Source organism: Micropterus dolomieu, linkage group LG02 (genome assembly GCF_021292245.1).
Source record: "Micropterus dolomieu isolate WLL.071019.BEF.003 ecotype Adirondacks linkage group LG02, ASM2129224v1, whole genome shotgun sequence".
In the NCBI taxonomy this organism is placed as follows: domain Eukaryota; kingdom Metazoa; phylum Chordata; class Actinopteri; order Centrarchiformes; family Centrarchidae; genus Micropterus; species Micropterus dolomieu.
Window position 1 is genome coordinate 27777745 of NC_060151.1, and position 13132 is coordinate 27790876.

At 43.4% G+C, this 13132-nt stretch overlaps 1 protein-coding gene across 2 annotated transcripts in view; it reads left to right on the forward strand.

Annotated features, from left to right (window-relative positions):
• Window positions 1-13132, forward strand: part of LOC123961410 (RNA binding protein fox-1 homolog 3-like) — a 496038-nt gene that overhangs the window by 107050 nt on the left and 375856 nt on the right. For both annotated transcript variants that reach the window (XM_046036780.1, XM_046036789.1), the window contains exon 4: window positions 8842-9507. The gene's annotated coding sequence lies outside the window, so the exon portion shown is untranslated. The remainder of the gene's footprint in view (window positions 1-8841; window positions 9508-13132) is intronic.

Here is a 13132-nt window from a genome sequence, read left to right on the forward strand (position 1 = left end):
CAGTTTTTTGTTTTGTTTTGAAGTAGTACGACATCACTGATGGCATGACAGATTTGGGTTAGGATCCAGACCTTGTTTTGGATCTTGCCGTTTTTGCCTTAGAGAAAGGGGCATAAATGTTATAGCAGTAGTGGAAATCCCTCACTGGTTAAAGCTCCATCTGTGCTCACGAGTAGCAGAATGTGCGTGAGGCAGTAAAAAATGAATGTGAGGATTGTGAGATGGCCCAGGGAGTCTGTTACGCTGATAGAAAATGTAAAGTGCTATAGTCATGGATGTAATGTAGAATGATTGTCTGTCTCCTCTGTTTATTTGCCAGTATAAGGGCTGTAATGGAGACAAATGCTCGTCTGAGCCTGTGAACCTGCTGCTTTGGCAATCTAACTCCTCTGTATGTGTAGCTGTTCAGGCAGCCTGCATTGTGAGAACTGTGTGAAGGCAGGTGAGAGGTCCTAAGGTGACTAACCTGGCTTTTATGCCTTAATGACTCCTTGTTACTCTCATAGCTATTTCCCATTTGCCACCAGCAATTCCACCCTCTGTGTCCATTAGATGCAGGGAACAAGGATCAATATGTGATGCAATTTCCCTGGGGAATGAATAAGGCTTCTTTGGGATGGCTGGCCCTCTGTCTCCCCCTCTTTTTCACTCTCTCTTTCTCATTCTCCCTCTCTGTTTTGCTTCCTCCTCCTCCTCTTTTACGTGCTATGCTGAGTAAATCTCAACGTAGGTGTTGCAAAGACAAAAGGAGATTTTGCTCAACCACTTATCTAAGTGAAGTAAAATTCACAGACGACAGGAAACACTTTGTTACAGCGGCTAAAACAGAAACCTGTCACCCAGGTCTCTCTAAAGCAGATGAAGAATGAGTCATCACCAGTCCAACACCCACCCAGTAGTGAGGCTGGCACTCAGCATGCCAGCAACATCATATGCCTTACAAGGAATTTTGCCCAGCTATTATCTTTCAACAATGAGACACGATTTGCTAGTTTTCGATTTTGCAAAGGTCAACATCATTTTGCCATTGGAGTAAAGTGTTGTTTTCATAATGAATATGCCCTAGATTATGCACAGACACAACATAGCCTATACAGTCTCAGTGTATTAAAGCACAGAGAGCAAAAGTACATAATAAAGCAATGGCCTACCTTTTTTTAACCAAACTCTAAAAAATTGCTACCTTGTTTTGTTTCATGATATTTCATTTACCTCTTTACTGGGTGATATGTATTTGATTATATTTATCTTGGTTTCTGCCATGATGAACATCAGGATAATTAAAAGAAAATGCTGGTGTTGTTGAGTTTTCATTCATCTCTATAACTTTCTGTCCTACTGTAGAATAATGTATTATGTATGTAAACCCTCAGCATCCTAAATGAAACCCAGACAATGTCTGACTTTTTCTCGTAACTGTTGTTATATTTTGATTGCCTAAAAACAGGCCTACATGACCCAAAACAAACCATCCTACTATGGCTGCCCCTTAAATGGCCGACTAAACCGTCAGTCGATTAGAAGAATTTAGGTTGAATTAACTTTAATTGGTCAGTGAGTTGCAAAAAAACCCAACAACTTCAAACTCCATTTGGGAGCTGCCCCTTTGCTTGAGGGCCAGGGCGAAAGAATTAGGGGATTGTTGAAACACAGACCTTTTCTTTTGTAACACTGAAATCAATTAACGGCACACACTACTCAGCTGCTAAGCATAGGCTCTGCCATTAGCTACTTACTTCAGTTAGCGTTCCTATTAGCTGACTCTACCTGGACTGGGAGTTCTGAACACCGGGGGAGTGTTGGTATTTGTTTACAACACTAGCATAGGAGATTTTAACCGCCAGGAGGAACAGGTTTTCAAACCCGGGGCGAGGGGACCCAGCAGGTAATAATGCTAGGGAGCGGGACTGGAACGAGCACTGGAGCAGGCAACGGAACTAGGCTCAATAGCCTCTCAGTGAACAAGAACCGGGACCAAACACAGCCCCCAAGACCAACTCCAGGGCGGATTGACAATAGGAAATATGGTACAGACATGATTTACAGTGGCTCCGACCAGGACTCTGACTCCAGGGACATCAAAGATACGGTGGGTTCTGGCGGGTTGGGAGAGGAGTGAAGCTGGAGAGCAGAGAGGTACTTATAATATTGTTTTTCAGGCCTGGAACTCAGTAAATTAATATTCGAATATTGACAGTTTTACGAGAAGTGATGGTGGAACAAAAATGTGCTTGAATGTTTTCGGAGTTGAGGAGCTCCGTAAGTGGCAACGGGGGAAGCCTGCGCCAACCAGTGGGAGGAGCTAGCGAGGCCGTCCAGCCGCCCGCTCACAGAGGCCTCTGGTCCCACCGTCACAGAGACCGCTGCAGCAACAACGACAGAGGAAAACACAGCTGGAAGGTTTTCATACCGCTTATCAGTCTTTTTAACTTAAATCAAGAGACAGCTGTGTGCGGGTCGCTAGTGTGTGGGTCACATTAAAAAGTACGTTCCGGCAGTTGTGTGTGGCGTTGCTATGATGACCAGCTACATTGAGGGGTACTATCTCTGGGTACTATCATCTATGGAAAACGGAGCATGGCCAAACCGAGGCGACTAGAGGCGAGGCGAGTTGAGCTGGTACTGGTAATGGAAAAATGGCATTACAGAACTACAGAATAACCCATTTCTAGAGAACATCAACCATTGTATTGATGCCAAAGAAACCCCACCCTACAGAACTCAACCACAACTGAACAGATGCGTTAACTTAAATAATTACAGTGCCTGGAGTAACTTGTGCTGAACACCCCTCCTTCCCTAACCAGTTTGCCTTTAAAGCCATTTTATAAAAAAAACACTGACATCTCAATGTTCTTCCAGTCCTCATCTAGTTGTTCATCTATTTTCTAAGCAAGAGACTACAGGCAGTAAAGGAAAGCACAAAAAGACCTTGTTCAGACAGACAATCAGTCTGAGGAATCTGGTGTGTGAAGTCTATTTTTCAGTTTTTTTCACACATCTACAGTACTTAGGTACAGCACTTAGTATGTATCGCATTTGGATGTGCTTACTTTTGTTAATGTTTTGCAGACAGACAGTCAGGCCGCTATGTTGAGGCAGCAGGGTTGCCAATGCAGAGGGCTCCACCAAAAACATGCTGGTTGTCTATGTTGGTTAATCAAACTGCATTCCTGGTATATTAATGTGTAATGTCAACAAGGTAACTCTACTGTTCACTTTGCAATTGTTACAGCAGAGGATAAATCAGTTGACACTATGATAACTTTACATTAAGATTTTTAAAATCCAGTTGGCAAATGATAAACTTCAAACTCATGGATCTACTACTCAATCTTGCTTTCCTGGGTTGTATTTTTTCATCTCACTGATACCTTATGTCAGAAATACCAGGTGTAGAGGCAGGAAATCAGGATTGGGCCCAAATGCAAGACACTCAAACACGGCAGGATTAGTCCCTTGATATTTATTAAACAAAAACATAAAGGTTGCAAATTTACAGTAGTGTGGAAAATGTCCAAGAAATCAACAAAACATTTTCCAAACAAATGCAAATTAATCCACAAAAGCAAGGTAATAATTCCAAAACAGATCGAGATAATCCACAGCAATGGAAATCCAAAAACACGACAGAACAAATCAAGGAGCCTTGCAAGAACACGCGGTTTGAATGACAACGTACTAACACGGACTAAACAGGAAAGTCCTAAAGTCATGCAAACAACACACACACAGGCAGGCAGGGCGATTAACCACAGGTGTGACACATTTGGTTAGTCAGGGCATACAGAAAACAAAGTAAGACACCAACAACCGATAGGGACAATTTCAAAATCAAACAGGAAACAGGCAGACACAGAACAACACAACAGACTAAACAGACCAACACAGTGATACCTTAAGCAACATGCCTACTGCTTTGTAAAAATCAACAAATGTGTATACATAGTAAGTTTACTTTGTGAAATTTGCACAGTTTTGCTCAATCACTCTTGATTTTCCTTTTTAGAGTTTGCCTGGTGTTGTGTAAACTAAGTGATTCATTCCGTTTGTTTGATAGAATCCTTGTAATGATAGGGGATATGGAGTGGTGCATTTGAATGTTCCTTTGCTGCGGTACTTTGCAGCTTTTCTCAAGGTTAATTGTTTCATGACAACAGATTGTAAATGCAAAATGCAATGTTTACGAGGCAGTGGATCACATTTTTTCTCTCTCCAGTCCACACTGCTATGGGTCAGTGATTTTCTGTGGGCTTTAGGTTTTGTAGTTAGCACACTGTAGCAGTTGAAAGATGTGCATGGTGCAGTGGGTGATCAGAAAGTCTGAAATTGGCCCAGAGAGAGCACCGCTGTCAGAAAAAGACCACAGCATTGAAGAAAAGAAATGGAAAATGCCATCCCCTGCTGAGTGAATGAATACATGAGCTTCTCAGTGAACTTTTGGTCAAACTGCTTGGATCACAACCTCAGCAAAAAGCACTCTTACTAGTCTACATGTTTCTAAAGGGTATAATAAAACAGGAAGGGTTATTTATTTCAAAATGCATAGGTTAGGGTGGGGTGGGAGCATTAGGGGGTATTCCTCTCATAAAAAATGTCAGTGTGAAAGCAGAAAGAACCAAGAGTTAACATCAGTTGTCCCATTGTTATATTTGTCCATGTGGATTCAAAGGGATGCTGTAGGTGTCTCCCCTCCATGTCTTTAATCAACACACAATGTTATCTTCCACCAGACCTGGCCCTGCATCTGTTCCTTCTGACTGTTTCACGACTGTGCTGTGAATGGCACCATTTAAGAGATGAAAGAGCAGTGGTGCAAATGTCGTAAAAACAGCTTAAAAGACAAGTCAGACAAAGAACGGGAATTAAACAGAGGAGACAAAAGCGACAAAAGAAGTCTGTAGTTCAGGATCTGAAGAGGAGACATCAGTGTGTGTGGGCAGTGTTAAATAATTTACTCCTCCCTGATCAGACCCTATTTAATTAGCCCTTGTTCCACCGATTTAATCAGGCCCTCTTGGTTAGGGTGTTGGGCTATGAACTGTGAGGGGCGAAGAAGCATCATATGTTTGCCTGCTGTGTGATCACAGCAGGGACTCAGGTAGAGGACATAGGGACACGTCCTGCTGGCTGACTACACTTATTGCTAACAACACTAACTGGGCACAGCAGCAGACCCCAGTGACTCCTATAGGTCTGCAAACAGTTGCTGTCAAACACCTTTCATGGCTTCACTTAAGATGAATTAGCCTTCTAATCACGCTCCTCTAAACATGTGTTTAAACAATTGTTTATGTAGGTGACTGTGTACAGACGTGTGTTGTGAAGACGTTACTGAACCTCAGACCCAGAACCATCCCTGCACCAACTTTCTGAGGATTAGTGGCAACATCTTTAGAACTTGGAGCTTTCTGCAAATGATAGAGAAGTAGGGCTGCAGGTATTGCAAAGTATTGTGTTGCCCAAGGCAGGTTTAGAGGAACTGCAAGCCACCAGGGGATCCAATTTCAAGCCATTCCCCCTCTAAAAAATTCTTCTGAAGTGGAAAATCACACCTGATGGCCCACTAGCATGGCTTTCAAGCCACTTGAAGATGGCAGTATGGAAGACTTGGTTATAATAAAAAAGAAAGGTTGGACAAAAGTCCAAATGACCATCTGTGTCCTTTGGTAACCAACAGTGTTCTCATTTTTTCCCACATTGTGAAGAGATGGACTAGTATTTTTCTACCACTCTAGGGTAGACATGAATCTGCTAGTGGAGGACACTGAATTTGTTTTAAGCTACACTCCCACGACGTGCAGCCAGGGTTGAGGTACACACTTTGATTTGCGACATGCAGAGAAGGGGGAAAAGAGAAGATGATGAGGAAGAGGAAGAAGAAGAAGAGGAAGCAAGCGGAACAGAAGTGTAGTGTCCCGCTGAGGTAATTTGCCTTGGGTCTTATAGAGCTTACTCACACTCCTGGCAGAGTCATATGCAGGCTGATATGGGAAAAGAAGAAGATGTGAGAACAGCATGTGTAGCCAGCAGAATCGCAAGTGTTGTGGCTTTACCCTTGTAGCTTCAGAGGAAATAAGAATGAGTGAAACCACGAGAAGGCTGGGAGTGGAGTAGGGTTTAACTAATACTCAAACAAAGGTAACTGAGCAAGTGTGCACAGGCACATGTACACACACGCTCATCATCCAGTGCATCTGGGAAAGCTAAGGCCAATTTTCATGGGAGCGTAGCAGTTTTGAGCACACATAAGCGCCTGTGACACCTTTGGCAGTGCCAAGAGCCCACACATCAGCCAGCGTTGACAGCATGGCTGGCACATGCCTGAGGGGCTGGGAAACTTCCCCTCTATAATTGCATCCCATGTCAACCTGTGACAAGTCAGGCTCAACCAGCATGGGAGCTCACTAATCACCGGCCAGACGACCTCCACCTCCTTTACCCTCTTGTTCCCCACCTGCCCCCTTCTTTCACCCTGCTCAACACCCTACCCCTCTAGCTATTCGCCTTCTATCTTTGTTTTTGCATCTGCAAGCAATTAGTCCGTTAGTCATTAGTCCTCTTCTTTAAAAGTATCTTTTCACATATCTATTTTCCATTTATTCCCTCTGTTATTGTCACTGGGACTCTCTAGCTGACACATTTTACTCATTTTATGTTAATTACATAAAATTTGTTAAAATGGGCGCCGGGATGAAAATGATAATAGTCTACTCTTACAGGACTGCTGGCTGGGTATTTGTGCGCTTCTTCACACCTCCCATGAAAATTCTGAGTGTGACTACGATACAGTCAGTTACCAGATGCGATATAGCAATGTACTTTTGTGATTTAAGACGAGGGGGCGATTCGCAACAAGTTTATGTGCGTGACGGCAAGTTGGTAAAAGTCTGTACAGCGGAAAGTCCTTGTGATCTTTGAAAAGAGATATCAGTGCGTGTGTGTGTGTGTGTGACCACATCTTTGATCTTTGAGCGATGTGTGTGTGCTTGTATGTGTGTGTGAGTGAGAAAGAGAGCGACATGGTGCTAGTGCCTCCTGCCTCCTACAGATTGAGGTGAGAGCAGCCAGGTGGGGCCCGGTCGTGTCTGTGTGCCACAGTAACTGGATGTGATGGGTGGCCTCCGGGGATCTCTGCCTTAGAAGTGCTAAACGAGCGAAGCAGAGCAATCACACTGTTCCTGTGTGCGTATGCCTTTGTGTGTGCGTGTGTGTCACAAGCTCACACACACCTATACATGTATATGATAGTCAGTTTGCTTTCCTGTGGCCACTGGCTCTGTGTCTGCGTATGTGTGCGTGTCTGCTACAAAGGACACTGAAAATTTTCCCGGACTAAATATAAGCACCGTTAGATGAATGATACGATAAAAAAGCCTTTAATGTATTAAATGTTCCCAGGCAACAAGCATTTTAAACAACAAATACACAAATATGGCTGCTGCTTCGGTCAGTATGGTGATGGTAACTGCTGCAGACAGTCCTCATGCGTTAGAGCTGTAGTGCTGCTCTGCTGGCATGACTCCAGTCACAAAGGTGGTGACAAGACACTGGTTCCAGTCTAAAGATTGTGACCCCACCCTCCTCTAAACACCTCCACCCGTCATGTCTCAATGTGATTGTTAGCCTGATGCCCCCCACCCATTCATTAACCAAATAGAATTGACTTGATTCAATCAAGGAGTAAAAATGTTCCTCCCATGAGAGGAGCCAGTGTTTGTGTACATTTATGCTTTTTGCACATCAGTGTGTTCCTGTGTATGTTTGCACATATGCTACGCGCACAACCTGCAAACTGAGCTCTCATGCATATGAAAACAAAACAAATGAGCGTGTGTCACAGGTTGTGTTTTTGCCGCAGGCCAACAGAGGCCCCAGTGGTGACACTATGGAGGCCTCTGGCAGCACCTGGGCTCCACGGCTCCGCCCACGCCCTTGTGCACCTCCATAGCTGAGGTGAATGCCAAGGAGTCTCCGAGCCACTCCATCTAGCAAGCCGCTACCCTCACCCCCACCCCAGGGGAACACCAGCCAATGAATTACAGATTAGATCATTGTTACAGGATCATAACAGTGATCTAATTGCCAATTTCTCTTTTTAATTGAATTTGGTGGAGTGAAGAGGCAGAGATAGGATTCATGGGACTTTGTGTGGAGCCGATTGGAGTTGGTCCGCTTTTGACCGGACACGACGGTTAATGAGGGAAAAAATACCGGAGCTTGACATTCGGCTGCCAACTGGGCGTTGACTGCAGAAACGTCAGGCTTAATATACTTGACAGTGCTTCTTGTTCAGACTGGATCTCGTTTTTGGAGCGTTTAGGGCGTTGGCTCACTGAAATTAGTCAAATTGGATTGACAGCATTATAAATCACAGTTAAATCAATGTAATTGGGTTGCACACCGTTATTTGTCTTTAAAATTTTCTTTTATCTTCAGTTTTCTTTTCCTTGTTTGTGTTTTCTAGCGCAGATGGCTTTAATCTGATCCTTCAGCCTGCGGTTTGTCTGTGTCTGTCTCCATGGTACCCCCCATCCTCAACCTCACAGCCCCAATCCTCCAAAACCCTCCATCCAGTCCAACCATAAATGAGCTCCACAGTGTTGTCTGATTATAGCTCGGTTAAATTAGATGAGATAAGTTAGCCTACATCTCCTCCACAGCCTTGCTTGAGAGCTGACAAGCCCAATACATCTGCTGTGGCCATGGTAATTGAGATGGGGAGGAGGGTGAGTCCGTGGTAGGATGTGGAGGAGTGATTTGTGCATGTACATGAATGTGTGTGTGTATAGAGGCGTGTGAATTGGGGGGGGGGGTCTCCCTCTGTCTCTTGTTCCTCAGCACCTGTCATTGATGAGAAGCCAAGGAGAAGCTTCAGCTTGAAGCTGTCATCGGCCCTCTGATTCTGTCTGCCTCACTCTATCATCCCTCCCTCCTTCCTCAATCTCGCTCTCTCTCTTTCTCTCTCTCGCTCTCTCTCTCTCTCTCTCTCTCTCTCTCTCTCTCTCTCTCTCTCTCTCTCTCTCTCTCTCTGTGATGTGGATGCAGAGTGTGTGAGTCGTGAGGCAGCCAGCAAGCGTGTGCGCTGTAGGAATTTGCGCGACCAGCTCTTGGGGCATTTAAAATCGGAGACGGCGACAGACCGACTGGGGTGCAGGCAGCCCGCCACCCTGACACCGTCGAGACCGACGCTCCCTCTCCCGGACTGACAGGCCAATCGCAGGCCACCACTCGCCCTCCCTCCATCCATCCACAGTGTGCTCTCCCTCTCTCTCTCTCTCTCTCTCTCTCGCACTCACTCTCACTCCCTCCTCCTCTTTCTCTCTCTCTCTCTCTCTCTCACTCTGGTTTTCATTCCTTTGCGTTCAATCCGTGCATCCCCTCCTCCTCCTCCTCCTCCTCACACCTTTTGGTCAGAAGAGGAAGAGGAAGCCCAGCCCAGGGAGAGACGCTGAGAGGATGAAACTCTGACACGCCGACAGACCACAGGGAAACAAGAGCACAACTGTGAGTACAGCAGTCCTTTCACCTCTCACTCAGGCTTAACACTGTCACACACACCTTGTCTCTCACATACACACAAACACATACACACGTGTCCGGCACATTTACTTCAAACACACGCAGTGACTTGAGTCTATACACAGATCCAAAACCACACTCACCATCCATCAATTGCTCAAGTGTCTTTGTCCTTTTCAGGCAGGCAAACAGTCAAAGAAGTACAGGCTTGTGTTTTTTTAACATGTGCAGTGTGTTCCTTTATGTCTGCTGTTTGGACTGAGCTTTGTCCTGTATTTATTCTAATCCACAGAACGCAAACATAAACAATCTAGCAAAAGTGTATTTCATACAATACGTGTGTCACATTTTCCTCCACTTTAATGGATTAACTTTTATGCTTTTGCAAAAGTCAACAGTGCATTTTCATGTTTCTTTGTTTGGCTCAGATGAAGAATCACCCCAGCAATATGCAAGGTCAACTGAATAATGTTTCAAACACTGCGCCTCATGTTGTGAGCTTCTTTTGTCTGCGCAGTTCTGTTCTTTTTATTACCAATATAGGCATGCTGGATCACCACATGAGGGGAGCGTCCCTGTTCTTATCTCCCATCTTAAACGTATAAGCTGCTATAAGCCAATAGATGCCTGCGGGGTGAAAAAAGGGGGCGTACTTTCTTCTCAGCGGCACAAAAATCCTGAGCAATCTCCACTGCTTATTGTTTAGCGCTCAGCCAGGGGAGGTCTGCATGCCGAGCTGATCTGCGCCGTTTGCGCCACACTATTTTTTGATTATGTTCCCGGTTCATCTCTGGCTGAGGTGATTTCCTATTTCCTTCTCCCATTTCGAGAGCGGGGAGTATAATATGATAGCGGCTCACATGCGGGGAAGTGCAGACAGTGGATCTGTACAGAGGACACAGATTGCATTTCCCCTGGAGAATGCTCTCGCTGTATTAAAGGCACTAGAGGGCTGCTCGGCACTTGTCATCAGCTTCGCTAGTAATGCCGGCGAGGGGAGAAAGTAGACGTGGTGTTTACGGCCACTCTCTCATTTAAAGAGCTCCCATTGGCCCTAATGCCACAGCTGCATCACACTGGCCCGTTGCAATCCAGGTTATATTACATTTGTGAGGCCCAGGATATTGTGTGGTGCCTCACTCTGATTTGACAATCTGATGAGCAAATTGTGGAAAATGAAAAGATATATGTTAAACATGCCGCAGTATATTAGATTTGCTGTTGGACTATAAACTCCTGGAGTAAGAACTACAGTATTTGCATTTTTATGATTTGGTTTAACATGGATCACATTCACCACAGAACTACATGCTTCAAATTGAAATCCTATTACACACCATTTTAGTTTTTTGCAGTTATTTCTTTTCATTTTCTTATTTCCTTTTTGATCATTTATATTTCTGATTTTCCGGCATATTTAGCTGCATTAGAGGAAATTTTGTATGTTTTTCACGTTGCTGAATCTAAATGAGGGATTGATTTTGACTGTTAGAAATGTGAAGTGACACATCAATGGCTCTCGAGGCCCAACAAGCCTCTGGTCGCCAATGTGTCAGCAAAAGTGAATGAAAAGCCTGAGACTCACTTCCTCCTCTGGCTGGCCTGGCCAATTTACTGAACCCTTGTGGTTTGACACACATACAGACACAACATTAAATCAAGGTAAACAAGACAATTATCTATCCTTTCTTCCTCTGTAGTTGCCCCCTTTTTTCCCCATGCAAGGATTATTGGTAAAGACTGATTAGTTTGTTAAAAGGCAGGCTGAGTTAGTCTCCTATAAAGAAACTCTAACTCCACTGACCATGCTGCATCTCCTATAACCACCATCAAAGCTATGCTATTCATGGCACAGGAAGATTACAAAAGCTACATCACAAAAAGAATTATTTTCAACTCTCTCGATTAATTTTGGATTTGCCTGTGGCTTTCATAGAAAATTCCTGTAATTTAAATGCAGAGAGTCTGTCTGCTTCTAACTTTGTCACTGACCTTTCAATTTAAATTTATCTTCTCCCCGTATATTTCATTGTTGAGAAATATATTCAAGGGAAGTTAATAGACTTTTATGCTAGAAAACATATTTAATTACATATATCTTTCACTGCAAAGCATTTACCCCAGAGGCGCCGTTAATGTAAGCCTGTGATCTTTGCAGTTATTAAACCACTTGTGAAGGCAAGATAAGTTACTGTGATCCTACATTTATTACTATCTGTTTGTGTATCTGCACTTATTGATTGGATGGTTGGTAACCAGTCCTGATCATCAATAGAGATCCTTACAAGGCGAGGGCCAGATAGTCTTTCCACTCTCCCTAAAGGCTCAATTACACAGCATGGAAATGGGGGGGGGGTTTCCGATTCTGACAAGGTCAAATCTTTTTGACCTTTTTATTGAGGTATTCGTCTACATCTGAATGTATAAAGAAAACGCATTTGGAGAGTCAATAAATGTTGCTAGAGTTCTTTAAATATTCAGATACTTTGCTGATTTAATTATGTCTACAGGAAGAGATGGTTTGAGCTCCTCCTGGGTGTTTTCATTTGTTTTCAGCAAGCCTCCACCTGACTTTGGGGTATTGGATGCCAGTAATTGCACATCTTGAATAAATGAGTGACGGAATTTACTAATTTGCCAACTTGTTACCATTTAAACGATGTTGATTACAATTGCAAACCCATCATATGTTTTCCAGTCTTGACACAAATGCAGTGCTACTTGTATTGCAGAGTAGAAAAGTTGATGCTGTAATTGGTGCTTTGTGGGGTTGTTTGCTCTTGCTGGAGTTCTTAGACAATGGAATCCACAGCCTATTCAAAAACTCATGAATACCACAATTCAATGATGAAGGACATGTGTAGCAAATATTGATAGTACTTTTATTCTGTTGGTGGAAAGCCAAAAAGCAGAATTGATTTGTTCAGTGAGCCTGGGAAGGATAGCCTTTCCTCAAAAACCCTTTGTGAGAAAGATGGTAATTGCAGGGCAAAGTGCTGCTGACAAAATGCAGACGGATTACCATATGACTCCAATTGCAAGGTTTTGATAGATATACATATCAACAAAAATACTAGTTGTGTCTCGCAAAGTAGCTTCTACACTTGCAACATGTTTTAAGGGTCAGTTCAGAACACATTTTCTCATTTACCTATAGTGCTATCTATCCATGCAGATAGTTTTGGTTTTATTTGTCTGGATTTTTTCAGATATCTGACTCCAGGATTTCTGCCATCATGCTCAATACAATGGAGGCGAATGGAATTTTGTTTGTGGTGCCCAAAACATTGAAATAATACATTAAAGAACTCAATACATTGTCTTAAAAATTTCCTACAGTATTAATGTTCTGGTTACTTTTACTACTGTAGCAATAGCCTCTATGAAAAATGGCCTGCAAATGATGATGGTTCTCATTATAAACCAATGTATGTAATGTATTTTTACAAATCAATTAATCATTTGGTCTTTAACATCCTAGCAAATAGAAAAAAGGGGGTGCACATCACTAGTTCCCAGAGCCTGTGGTTGATGGGTATGGTTCTAAGTCTCTTAGACTTTATAAATTTGTGTCAGTGTTTAAGGACCAGTTTGTAGGTTTTGGGGCAGA